Source organism: Protopterus annectens, chromosome 14.part0 (assembly GCF_019279795.1).
Source record: "Protopterus annectens isolate FY-2018-M chromosome 14.part0, PAN1.0, whole genome shotgun sequence".
In the NCBI taxonomy this organism is placed as follows: Eukaryota; Metazoa; Chordata; order Ceratodontiformes; family Protopteridae; genus Protopterus; species Protopterus annectens.
In genome coordinates, this window is record NC_056748.1 from 603,237,402 (window position 1) to 603,252,412 (window position 15,011).

Genomic DNA, 15,011 nt, shown 5'->3' on the forward strand with positions numbered 1-15,011 from the left:
ATCTTATCACTTTTTAAATAGATGTTAATGAATATAGTGCATTTGTGCTTACAGCATCACTGGATATGAAAGGCAATCAGACCAGAGGCCATGTACACCTTGCCAATAGCCATCCCAAGAGCTATCATATTTATAGGATGGCAAGACCCGTGAGTCCCAGTGTAAATATAAGGGTACCCATCCAATTGTCCAAGCTATGTTTGAAGGATGATAAGGAATCACATTGTTTGATCTGCCGGAGAAGTTGATTCCAGAGCTGGGGAAGATGCTGGGTGGTGGACCTGTCCCTCTGTATTGTTTTATTTATTTCCTGATGTAGGGTTAGATGTCCGGTTCTAGTACTGGCTGCACTGTACATACAGAGAAAAGGGAGGTAAAGGGATATCAAGATCCTTAACTGCATGGTAAGTAAGGCATAAATCTCCCCTCAGGACTCTAAAAAACAAAGAACACAAGAACAAGCCTTCCAGTCTGTTATGGTAACTAAGATTTTGAGATCAGATATCTTTTTGGCTAGGAAACTGTGACTTAAAAGTGTTTTATGCATGAGACACACGCCAAGAAGTGCATTATATAGCCTTTGAAGAGATACCTTTGGCAAGTAGTTGTGAAATATAGGATTTCCTGACTAGAGTAATCACATGATGAAAAGAGAGGGAATTATGACATCCAATTTGCAGTCATCAGCAATCTTGTCAAACAGAGATCATTAAAAGTACTTGTGAGGTCAGAGAAAAAATGCCAAACAGGAGGAAACTAAGCACAGATCCCTGCAGAACTCCACTGGTCACTTTCTCTCTGTCTGAAGAGGAATCACCTACATGGGTGTGTGTTCTGTCCTTGAGCAAGTTGGCTGTCCATCTTACCACACAGCTAGTGACATTTTAAGACCATTAGCTTATTTGCAATTTCTTCATGTGGTATGGTACCAAATACCTTGGCCAGATGAGGACAGACAGCACAAACAGCATGCCCAGTCTCTACTGTCTGAGTGTCTTGTACAAAAAAATGATGATTTTAGCAGGCATAAGCTACCCTTTATGAAGGCATATTGTTGTGGGTTGAGCCAAATGAGAGTTTTTAATATCATGATTTATTGTGCCAGTAATAATGCATTCAATGGCTTTACAGATCAGACTCATAACGTTAATAGATCTGTAGAATTCAGGAACATAGTCTATACTTAAGTTTCTGGTAAACAGTTTAAGGAGGTGTTCTGAGAATGTGTATTTGACACTATGAAACAGTATATTATTAGGATCTAAGGAAGAAGTGTATTTTGGTCTTTGAAAGTACCTTAATAACATGTTCATTAGTAATGGGTAGCGGTGGGAATGACTCAAGGATGAATGGAGTTCGAGTGGGAGGTTCAGGACATAAGTCGGCAGCAAACTTGTTTGCCAGTATACTTGGTAAAATAAAACAGTGACATGACAAAGGCTGCAGTCTCCAAGTTAAAAAATTCACTAGTGCACATAAGTTTTTTAACTTGGAGACTGCAGCCTTTGCCGTGTCACTGTTTTATTTTACCAAGTTTTTCGATATTTTGGACACGCTTTTTGAGTTTTTGGTGGTCCTATTTTTGTATCTACTTTTGTTTGCCAGTATGTTTGCAATGTCATTTAAGATGGAGTGGAAGGATTCATTGTGGAAAAATTTTAAATAATTTTGTGAATTATTTCTCAGTTTTCTAACATAACTGAGGAAGGACATGCAATTATCCTTTGTCTCACACACTAGCCTTCCTTGTATTGGCCATCAGTTCTTAGTGAGTTTTTTTATACTATTTTCATGTTGTGATCAAGTCTTACTTGGTAATTTTCCTATACATTTTTTTATATCAGCTGAACTTCTCGATGGTATTTGGTTCTAGTAGTGACTGCTAGATCAATGTATTTATCTAAATGGGCATAAACATCTTTAGCATAGCTGGCTGTATACCTGGGGTTAACTGCAGAGATATTTGGGGTAAATTTAGAGATTTTTTCATGTAAAGGTGCACTCCAGTAGCACTGTCTGGTTAAATTATTTACTCAAAGTCAGACAGAGGGCAAAAGAAAATAGGATAAATCAAACCCTGCACCCTAAGTATAGGAGACATCTAGAGCTTTAGACTTCCGTGCTAACAGATTTCTAAAAGAAAATTAATAAACAATGTATTTGTGGACTATAAACAAATCTCTAGATATATCAAATGTAGGTGTTTTTTAAGATCAGAATAGCACTGATAACAGTAATAACACTGCTGTCTATGAAATTGTTGATAAATTGTTACTGGCTGATGCGGAGATAAATAATTATGCTGCCTGGAGGCAAAAGAAAGTGAAGTCAAATTATCTTTTATTCTAACTGTTCTAAATCTAGCTATTACATTTTATGAGAGGTTACCCCTGCATGATGTTGAGCAGTTACTAGAGAATCGTAATAATGTTAAGAATTTAACTGCAGAATTTCAGCTACTATCTGTCCTAAGTAAATGTATGGATATTGCAATGAAATAAGCCAATAAAGATAGACAAATAATTATGTCTGTTGAAAGGTATGATGACATAGTACAATTGTCTTCACGTTTGTATACTTACAGGCAATTATCATTTAAACCAGTTTCATTTTATCATTCATACTTCTCTGAAATTTTCACTTCGTTAGACAGCCTATTGTCATGGCTTGTGCACTGCCATTGACAGCATAAAGCAACTTTCTGGATATCATAACACTTAATAAAAATGATGAAAATTAGGGAGCCAGCAATGTTCTATAAAGGACACCGTGGTGTGGTCTTCTCACAGAAAACATACCGTCATCCCCTTAATTGAGTGCCACTGTCATTTCTGGAAATCATCTAGTTATGGTCTTATGAAAAAAAACGCGATTTTTTTTCTTCCTCACAGAAGCTTGCCAATAGTTTTTGTATGAAACTCACTACTCTTGTTCTGGCAAGGTCTCTACATCAGAAAACACACTAGTCATGTGACAATCATGTTCTTGGTCAAATACTCCATTTTTATAATTTATACAGCACCACAAACTTCATCGCTATTATACAGCTTGCAACTGCTATAGCTTAATCTTCTTTTGGTAAATGGCATTTATGCACACCTCTCTTGACAGTGAGCTAAGAGTCTGATTCAAGAGATATTGCTAACACATTATATATACAAATACAGAATATCATTGCCACAGCACTGGGCATTACTGTCTGTGCTTTCATTGCAGTTATCTGAGTCACTATCATCATTTCTATAAGTTCTGTACATTTTTGTGGCAGTTCAACTCTGAACAACAGAATTCCATATTGAGTTCCAGTACAAAAAGGATTGAATATGGTCAGGCCAGCACTAATAAGTCTGGAAACATCCTCTTTATATACATGTCAAAGATCAGTCAAAGACAATAAAAAAAAAACTGTCTTCCCACAAATACAAAATGTTTGCCTTAATCCTTCCTTGCCTTTAAATTTTCAAAAACTGTGTTTTGTGTGTGTGTGTGTGTGTGTGTGTGTGTGTGTGTGTGTGTGTGTGTGTGTGTGTGCTTGTGAGCACATCTCTGTGTGTGCTTACATTCTTTGTTTTTTAACCTTTCTCATCATGAGCATTATTCTAAGTACATAGTAAATGTATATTTGCTTACATTTATAATAATTTCTAACATGTTAAACATTGTCTGTGCTAATTTTCATATGTTGTTTCTTCAGTCATTCTTTCTGTTGGCATGATCTAAATTGGTTTTGTACACATATGAGCTTGTAACATTACAGTCACTCCAATGCATAGTTGTGTTGTATTAGTATGCAATATAGTGTATAGTTTACAGCATCTGATAGTTTGGAACTATTTCTTTTTCCTTTTTTTTTTTTTTTTGCTTCCTTCTCTCAAGACCTTGCCCTGTGGCTTCTCTCCTTTCACCCACTGGAATGGGAATCAGATATCTGGACTAGATGATAGCCCTATGCTTCATTCACACCTGCCCAGGAATTCTCATTATACTTCCCATTTGCTGCTGAGATCTAGATGGTAGGGGAATGGGCAAGTTTGCTGGTCCTGGTGGTGACCTACTCTCTTCCCTTTGGAACATCATCTTCCCCATTTGGCAGTTCCTCTGGATCTACATTTGCTCCCTCACATGTGGAAGTGTGCCTCACTGCACCAATTTCTCCTCATTTGCATAGTGCAAATGCACTATGGCAGCACAGGCTTGGCATGCTTGGAACTCTAATGGAGAACACTTAGAGCTCCTGCTAGGTGACACACTTATGGTGAGCCGAAGCCAACTCCCTATCCCCCAAAATGGGTGAACTGGCAGTAGTCACTCACTCCTATCCTCTCTGGCCAGCTCCTACAGGCTCCCAGCTTTTAATTAAACTCATGCTACCTGCAGAGCAGTCAGGGCTGTCTCCCTCTACTCCACAAGGTTGCTTAGAATTCTGGAAGTTTAATCATGTAAACATTATCTGACTCAAATCATGTATATTAACGCTTGGTCCATTAGTAACTCAAAATTTTTGCAAAAAAAGCTATATGTTGCAAAATTATTGCAGTTGTGTCTGCTACCTACAATTCCACCTTTGTCACTGTTTCTGTGTAAAAAAATCAGATTCAAAGTGTAGCTATAACGCTATAACCAGGTATATTGGTGTTGTCTCCCATTACTCAATGGAGCATTTTCTGATTTTATAATATTACAAGAACTCTTATAATTCTTCATACAGTAGACTACATTCTAATTTAGTTTTTTTTATTATTTCTTGCTGTGGACCGCATTATTGGTAGATCACATCTATGTAGCAAGTATGGGAGATCTTTGTCTTAATAGCCTTGGTATAGTTTAACATAACTGCACAGTAACAACCTATACAAGTCACTTTGTATTGAGACATCTTTAGCACAGCATATCACATTTGAAATGCTCGCTATGCCTGCATTATTTGTCACTTATTTTTTTAGACCACAGCACAAATGGGTAGCAAACAGCCATTTTTTTCTGAAATGGGTAGCAAACAGCCATTTTTTTCTGAAATTTATCCTTGCACTCAAAAATGTCACACAAATAAGTTAATAAACTGTCAGGGGCTAGTATGAATTTATGGGACTCTTCAGGCTGGTTGTTTTAAATTCATTAATCATTGCAGCATTCTTATCAGAATAAGACAACACGGTAATTAACCTTATCAGTTTCATGATTGTAGAACAAAACAGTTCTGGTATGTCCGCTTCAACACATATGAGAAAAGAAAATGGACAGGAAGTTTCTCTTATGGTTGGCAAAAACAAAAACTGTGAGCAGGATCATAATTGTGGTTACTCACACAAGTTCCTACATGCCTTTGAGCAAATGTATCCATGTTTCAGCAACGAAACTTGCAATAAATATTGAAAGACAGCAGGCATAAAAAATACTTATATGAATTTCTGGTAAAAATAGGCAATTTCTGGTGCTTATCATTAATAATTATTCCCTTTATTTTTCCAAGGTATTCGCTATTCTAACTGCTCCATTTTTCATTTTGAGTGTGCAGTTCTTGCTTCCAGGTTTGCCTATCTGTTGTTTGAGTGACTGCTTGTGATTTATCACGTTTTATGGCTTCTACAATTGTCTTTACTTACCTGAATGATAGTCAACATGTTCCTGTGCAGAGACTTGACCAGAATGTAAAGCACACAGGGCACAAGCAAGAAGCCACGGTAAAACTGTTTTTGTAGTCATGGGTGAAACCTGAAAGAAATAATCAACAAGAAAGTAAAGCATTAGCAAAACCATGGCTCATACCTTGACCTGTATTCATAAACATTCACTATGCATCAGAGCAAAGGCTGTTTGGGAAGTTTTTGATAATAAGTTCAGCAATATCTAATTATATATACATCTGTAGTCCATAAATAAAGCTTGAGAGAACTTTTTCAACAATAAATGAATAAAAAAGAATAGGTTAGCAAAGCTAAAACCTGGTAAAATGTGTTACATACAGCTTACAAAACAATCATATGAAATAATTTCCTTTAACGGGCTATTAAAATTTCTTACATCTTATTCTAAAGGCACAACAATAATCCCCTCATTGAAGCTACATCTTTTTGCAGTATTTTCTGTATTTATAACCTAAAGTGCTTGAAACTTTAAACTGTCCACCTATATACATTCGCTGTATTGCTTTGCAAGTACTTTTTTCATAATGTAAATTATGTTTTCCAAAATATTTTTATCTATATTTGATAAAATATATAAAAAACAGAAATCACAGGGATTCAGAAAAGTCATGTCTGCAATTGCAACAAAGCTCAGTTTACAATACATATTGGATGAGCCTCAAGGCTCATTAATAATGCATGCAGTTGGAGACATCAAAGATGGCCGCTGTTCTGTGAGCACTGCTAGTACCTAGCTCTCTGAATCACCCAGGATAAAACAAACCCAGAAGATAAATCAGCTCTAAATTTATAAAAATAACTCTGCACATCAACTCTGAACAACATTTAGCAACTAAAGGCAAAGAAAAAGTGACTGATTTCCTTCTAAACTAACAGGATTAACCACAATTTAGGGAAGCAAGTGTAAGACATGTGGTATTAAGGCCTTACAACTGAATGCTAAGCCTGGATAAAACGACAAACTGCAAGATGTTGAAAGAAGATAAAAATATGGAAATTACCATAACCAAGACAAAATTCTCAGAATTACCATCACCAGAAAAACACCTAACTACTAAGAGGCAGAAGACAGCTAAACAAACAGACAACTCTAAAACTGCTAACAAAAATAAGTCAGATCAACCAGCTAACCTGGAAGATATAAAATCTGCTCTACTACCTATCCAACAAGCAATAAAAGACTTATTCTTACAACTGCAATCCTTTGGTGACTCTTTCAGCCAAATAATAACTAGAATGGAAAAATGTGAATCCAGAATAACTGAAAATGAAATAAAAATAGACTCTGTATCTAAAAGAGCTGACTCCCATGACAAAGAAATACAAAGTTTACAAGCTGAAATAACAGACCTGGAAGCAAGATCCCGAAGGAATAATATTATCACAAGAGGAATCCCAGAAACTGTAACTCATAACAACTTGATATCAACCATCAGACAGATAATAAGCACCTTGCTAGAGGAATCAGAAGAAACACAACAAATATTAATAGAAAGAGCACACAGAGCTCTGAGAGAAACACAAACTTCAATGAAACCAAGACCTGTATATGTCAAATTACTAAATTTTCAAGATGTAAACAAAATCATATTAGCTGCTAAGAAGAAAGGTACACTTACTTGGAACAATAACAAAATATCCTTTGCACAGGATCTTCCTCTGCAGATAAGGCAAGCAAGGCAACTCCTCTCCCCATACTGTAGATTTCTAATGGAGAAAAAAATCAAATTCCAAATCAAGTACCCAAATACACTAATTTTCCACATGGAAGGAATTAAACACATGGTCGCTAGTCCGAAAGAAGCTAAAGAAACCTTCTTGGCCATTATCAAGATGAATCCACCCTCAGAAATGTAATAAATCCTTTAAAAATTATGGGTGATCCCTGAGCGTTAAATCGAGCCATTTTGCATTCTCTTTGGCTGGGATTTGACTTTCCACAACTTCCCTGGGCTGCCTAGGCCTTATCTTCCTTGAATCAAGCCACGAGGTTCACGGCAAAAAGAAACACACGCACGCTAGGAACCAAAAACCGAACGAAGTTTCCAAAGCACGACTTTCAAGGAGGCGCTACTTCCTGGGACTTTGGCTGCTTAATTCATTCCCCCTATGATCTCAAGGGCTCCAAGATGTGGCTGGAACAGTCGCTAAGAAGACACACAGTCCAAGTTTCAAATATCCTCCCTCCAAATAACGAAATGCGACCTCATCAGTCAAGAAGCAGCTATTTAAATGAAGGTTGACCAGCAAGCTCCAACCCAAATGTTACAAGACTCAAGGTACTGTTGCACTGAGACCTTTTCAAAACAGGTTTACACACTAACATTAATCCAGTGTCTAAAGCCATGTTTTGAACAGCAGACAAGATTAACTTAATGTATCCGATGAGACTGCTGTGGAATGTCAATGGGAAAAAACGAAAGATGCTTGATATTTAAACTGTTTACACTGTATAAATAATAAGTGAATTGAGGAGGGTGAACCTATAGATTACTCAAACACTAGCTAACAGCCTGCAGAGAATATATTCAGAGAAATATGCAAGTAGGGTTTGAAATCCTGTCTGGCTAGGACGTCCTCCTTTTTTTTTTTTTTTTCGTCTTATCACTGACTATAGACCACTGTGTGGAAGTTTTTTTTTTTTTTTTTTTTTTTTTAAAGCATATGTAATGGTCTAAAATAGTTAAATAAATGAGGGGAAAGAGAAGTACAAAGTAAATAAATGTAGAGTTAACAGCATGACCTTTAGCTAAGAAGAATATATTTTAGAACCTGATATAAGTCACCATGTAAATGCTTAGTATTATCTTGTTAGAAACACGTTAAGTAGAAATTAGTCACAAGTTATTAACCATAAAGATTATACGTCTTAACTGTATTAACATGATTATATAAATGTTTTTGTTGTTGAGCTTAGGGCATTATCGGTAGTGCTTTCTAGGGAATTAGTCTGTTTAGCTTTGTCCGCATTGTAAATAATCATGCAGGGGGGTAACATATTTTGCATATCCACATAAAGAGATAACACAACCCAAAATCACATTGAGAAGTAAGCTCCACACCGAACCGTCATTCTGTCCCCTGCCTTATTCCTGGTCCAAGGGTAGAGTGGTTAGGCACAGAGTAGGGAAAGGAATAGTAAGATGCTTTCCATATTTATCATACAAAAAACACATACAAAGACCACAAACCAAACCATCACACAAGGCACATTTTACCATTATCCCCAGCTCATAAATGTGGGGATTTGACTCATGGAACATTAAAGGGCTCCAAAATAAGCAGAAAAGGAAACTATTCTTACACCTTACACTGGAAGCTAAAGCTAACCTCATATTAATACAAGAAGCACACCTCACTACTGAACAATGGTCAGAAATTAGTAAGAGAAAATGGATAAGACAAATTATAGCTTTGGAGGGTAAAACAAACAGTGCAGGTGTAGCTATAATAATTAAGAACCAATTCCAGGAAAAAATATTTGAACCAAAGCTGACAAGATGGAGGGAAGATGGTGCTATGTAACTTTTACGAACCCTACACTTCCAAAACCCTTATTGGTACTTAATATATATGCACCCTGCAACAACCAACATCTCTTCTTTACATCACTACACCCCATTTTAAACTAATTTAAAGATCACTATCTGGTGGTTGGGGGTGACTGGAACACATATCAAAACCCAGACAAAGACAAATCCAATCCGACCAATCATATAATAAACAAGCTTCCTTAGCTTTAAATTAATTCAAACAAGACTTCAAGCTATATGACCCTTTTAAATATGGAGCTAGTGACAACAAAACTGAGAAATTTACATTTTACTCACAATGCCACAAAATGAGGTCGAGGATAGATTTCTTTTTAATCTCAGACATGTTTATTAACTTAGACCCAACAATAATTACCCATACCAGATTCTTTTCAGATCATTCTAAAATTATGCTTAATATCAGTTGGGACAAAAAGACATATATGGTGAATAGGGACTATAACTGGTCACTAAACCCTAATTTGCTTACCAAAATGGAAGTAATAAAAGACATAGAATCAATATTAAAAGCATCCCTTACAAACATTGCTAACTCCCGATACCAGTGGATATAGAATGGGCTGCGACCAAAACACAAATTAGGGGAATATTCATTAAAAGAGCAGCACACTACAAAAAATGCAACTGAAAGTGGAACAGGACTTGAAAAGGAAAATAGAGCTTCTTAAAAACGACCTATTAATTATCTGTAGGAGTCAAACAGAGACAGACCTTCTAAAACTACAAAGAGATCTCTACTTATTACATACTAGAAACCTATCTTTTTATGAAACCAGAATGTTAGCCAACTATGCAGAAGAAGCTCAATTGCCATCTCGTGCATTGGCCAGAATTATAGCCCAGATTAAAACTGCCTCCCAAATAGCAGAAGTAAACTATAGGGACAAACACTGCACAAAAAATGAGGACATTGTTAAAATCTTTGAGCAAATATACTCTCAGATTTATGGAGAACAAACACTACAAGCTTCAAAGGAAGATAGAACCCTCTTTCTTCAAAACCTGACATTTCCAAAATTAGACCTAGTCCAACAAAAAAAAAACTAAGTGAACCTTAATCGACTAGTGAAATAATCACGACAATCAAACATTTGAAAGCACACAAGGCTCCAGGTCCAGATGGACTCACTTCAGAATTCTATAAAACTTTTACCCCCTTGATAGCCAAAATTCTATTTTATATATTGAACTACATTATAAATAATAAAATAAATGATATATACTTCAATGCTTCCAAAACCATATTTATACTTAAAGAACAACTTGACCCGAAAAACCCCGACAGTTATAGACCCTAGCTCCCTTCTAAATATACATACAAAAATATTAACTACAATTCTTGCAAATAGACTGAAAAATCTGATAGAGAAAATCATCTCTCCTGAACAATCTGTATTTACACCACTTAGGCAGACCAGTGACAATACACTAACATTAAATGCATTAATATCTTATGCAGACCAAAACAACACAAATATATATGCATTAGTTGTTGATGCTCACAAAGCCTTCAACAGGGTCAATATAGAATTCTTACTTCAAACACTACCATACTTTACTATATCCAACAACTTCATTCAGATTATACAAACACTTTATAGTAACCCATATACATCCCTATTCATAAATAAAACTTGGTCAAATTGAATTCCAATAAAAAATGGAACTAGGTAAGGATGCCCAATATCACCCCTTCTCTTTAACTTATATCTAGAACCACTTTTCTTAACCATTAAACAAAATAAGTACCATAACCCCCCAGTAATTTACAACTTCAAAATATTTTTCTCCGCCTTTGCGGACAATATGAACATATAGTGTACTACACCAAACTCAGATATAAATAAAACATTAGTTGCAATTGAACACTTCTTGACTATGTCTAACTACAAATTAAACCTCAACAAAACCAATATCTTCCCCTTAAAACCACCCAAACCTTTTTCACTTATACCACTATTAGGCACAATTAAAACTAAAGACAAAATTAAATATCTGGGTGTTACATTTTCCCAAAATAACAAGGATCTTTACCAAAATAAGTTAACCCTAAAATGGCAAAACATTATACAAGATGGCAAAAGATGGAGTAATCTAAAACTACCATTCCTGGCTAAAGTTTCAATAATTAAAATGAATGTTCTACCCAGATTGTTATATATATTTATGACATCACAGATAATTATACACAACAATTTTTTAAACAGATGTTCACCTTGCTTGCAAAGTTCATTTGGGAACCAAAAAAAAACAGGATCTCCTTTTCTAAATTAATACTTCCCAAAAATATACGAGGACTAGGCTTTCCGGATTTTGAAACCTATTAATTATGAATACTAATAGAATACTGAGAATAGCCGAACATAATCCGACAACTAAAACTTGGTCTCCTCTCTGGGTAACAATCTATTATAGATACATTAAAGCACTAGGTATCAATGCTAAAGGACTGCCATTCCTAAACCAAAAAAATAATGCAATCTTACAATATCATAGATTCCCTAAAACACTCCATCAACCTAACACAAAAACTCTTTCAATCCCTGAACCTCGCACAAGCCATGAAAATGATACAACCCCTTCATAAAAACCCAAATTTAAAAATAAACAATCAAATGTTGAACTTGGACCCTTATCCCCAATTAATAAATAAAACTATCAAATATATATTTCCATATCTTAACTGCATGATACAGGATATGAGGAATAACTTAAACCTTCTCTAATCATACACAGTGATCCTAAGACAAATTAAAGAGTCGTGTTCCAGTTACCTCCAAGACACTAATATAATGAACAATGACATAGAAGTCTGTAATATACTCTGGAAAACTATCCTCTCAACAAAGAAAGCCACCACAAATGCATACAAATTAATAAATGACATTAAATTCCAGAAGGATCTCCTTTTCTCTAACTACTGGAGAAAAACGAATCCATGTATAGAAAACCCGCAAATAAATCAAGCAATTAACCTAACACTAAAGACCAGACCATACCTTCCAAAAACTGGCTTATACTCAGCTCATGATTAATAATAACACATATTTCACACCTGTAATCCTACATAAACGTAATGCACCGAGATCACCATTTTGTCCACATTGTAAAGATCAAACAACTAACTTACTTCAACTATTTTGGAGCTGCAAATGTGTCGACAAACGTTGGAATTCTCTTAAATTACAATTACAAAAAATAAGCTATCAGACATCTATACTAACATGGGAATTTACTATACTACACATTCTCCCACCTAACATTCCAAAGAAACAAGCCACCACACTGGTTACAATTTTTCTCCTAATAAAACTATATATAGCGTTTAAGTGGCTTGACCCAACTAGTATCTCTTGGGAGGGATTTAGACAGCTAGCCATAAAACATCTATTGGCCCACAAAATAGTAATGGATAAAAAAGACAAAAATACAAGATGTAGGGAAATATGGGAACAAGCCTACAACATTATACTAGCATGAACCACCACAGAGACACTTAGAAATATACCATAATGGGATTTTAGAATGACACAAATGATCAACCACTCCAAATTTTTTATGGTCTTGTTTTAAAAATATATGTTCTGTTGTTATATTTAAATGTCTTAACTATGAAAGCATCTATGTATATAGTCTAGATAATTTTGTTGACTGACCTATATCTTATGGTATGAATCTCAATGGATAACACTGTTCTATGGTCATGTTTTTCAGTTATGTTTGTTAGTTGATTCATATTATTGGAAAATGAAAAATAAAAATTATTGAATAAAAAATAATGCATGCAGCTGGGCCAATATACATGAAGATGAGGTCTTCATCATGGCAGCAGTAGACGTATAGGGAAATATTGTGTTAACCAACATGCAGCCATAGTGAAGTACAAGCAGCAGTTAAAAATGCTGACTGTGCTTGAGCATCTACAGGTAGACTGGTGTACAGTTATCTTCTAGATAGGAGAACATGGATCAAAGACTGCACATACTGTCATGGCTAGCCAGATGATAATGCAACAATTGGCTCTAGATGATTTGATCGCGTTGACTAATGTCACCAAAAATGGGCATGGGTATTACAGGTGATAAGTCCATTGTAGACCTGACCTACACCAGGGATGCATGTTTGTGAAAGGTATATCTGTGCCAGTCTGTGCCCATCATGTAGTTATATAACCCACTACAGCAGTCCTGTGCCAATAAGCTATTGGCCAGTCAGTGTCCAGTTGCTCATCTTGCTTGGGTAACCTGGGATAGCTATGCTGAGTTAAAGCTGGGTATAAAACCTACCAAAACTAAAATAAGGATTGTTACAGCTCAATATAGGTTCACTGACAGGATGCAGCTTGGAAAGATGACATGATGGTAAGGAGGAGTCTAGACTTCCTCTGAATCCAGGAAACAAGATGGAAGGGCAGTGCAGCAAAGTCACTTGGCTTGGGATCTAGAGTCCAGTAGCATAGCTAGGGTGAGGTGAGAGGGGCAACTGCCCCAGATGCAAAGTGTTGGAGCGTACGACCAACTGAACCTGATCGCTCTTTACTGTACACCAGCTTTTAAAAGCCAGTATTGCATTTCCAGTCAAAGCTGAGTTCTGTAGCTTTTTTTTTATTATTATCTATTTATTTATTTTTAACAAGGAAGGAGGGTTGAGGTGGGGTGCATTTAAGGTCCTGCCCATGTATCTAATCACAGACCTTTTTGGGGCGTGGTGGTACGGATTAGGTACACTCTGCAGGGAGCCAATTGGCATTCCTGCAGCAGCTTTGTAGAAGTCCAGGCACTGGTTTATTGGACTGGCACAGGGCACTGGTTGAGCCAGATATGCCTTTGCCAGAGTCTACTACTCAGGGAGAGGTCAGACAATAAATAGTGTGGGAATTGTGGAGAGCGAGAGGTTTCAGAAGACAGTATGGGATGTCATCAGAGTAGTGCTATACTATTGGCATTCAGACTCCAGTGTAAGAAGTCAGTATTCATAATCTCAGCCTATGCACATCAGGGTAGTGATAGTGAGGAAACGAGCACATACAGGCATCAGTTGCAGGACCGTCTAGATAAATCAGAACAACATGAGTTGGTGTTGGTAATAGAGACCTGAATGCACATATAGGAACAAACATACACAGAGAACAGGGTATGACCACTGTCTGGGACCACATGGGTGGGAAAACAGGAATAAAGAAAGAGAGGTCATTCAAGATTTCTGTCTGGGACATGGCTTGATGGTGGTCAACACATGATTCAACAAGAGATAGTCATAAGATCACATACAAGAGCGGCCAACTTCCTCCTAGTAAGGAAAAGGCTTTGGTATAATGACTGCAAAGTCCATAGCATAAACCACTGGTTGCCACCTGGAAGCACTGGTCAGAGAAGGTTCTAAGGTCAACACAGACTAGGCTGAAAACCCGGAAGTTGGCTGAAGAGAAAGCACAACAGTTCAAGGAAATACTCAGGACTCCAGGACATCAGTAAGAAGAGATATATGTGGAGTAAAAGAAGAAGAAGAATGTCAGTATTTCAAAACTGCATGTGTGTGAACTATAAAAATGATATGGCGTCAAAACCAGGTATGGAAATAAGGTATATAAGGAAAACTGGTAGGGAAATGCAGAAGTCCAGGAACTCATCAAAAGAAAGGAGTGCAGGAAAAAAATGGAAGATAGAAAAGAACCAGGATCAGAAGGAATATTGGTTAGCTAACAAAAAAAAGGTAAGAGAGCAGTTTCAATAGCAAAGGCCAAGTCATAAGTGGCACTGTACCTGCTTCTGAAAAATGACTCTGCAGATGGACAAAGAAACTCTAACAAGTT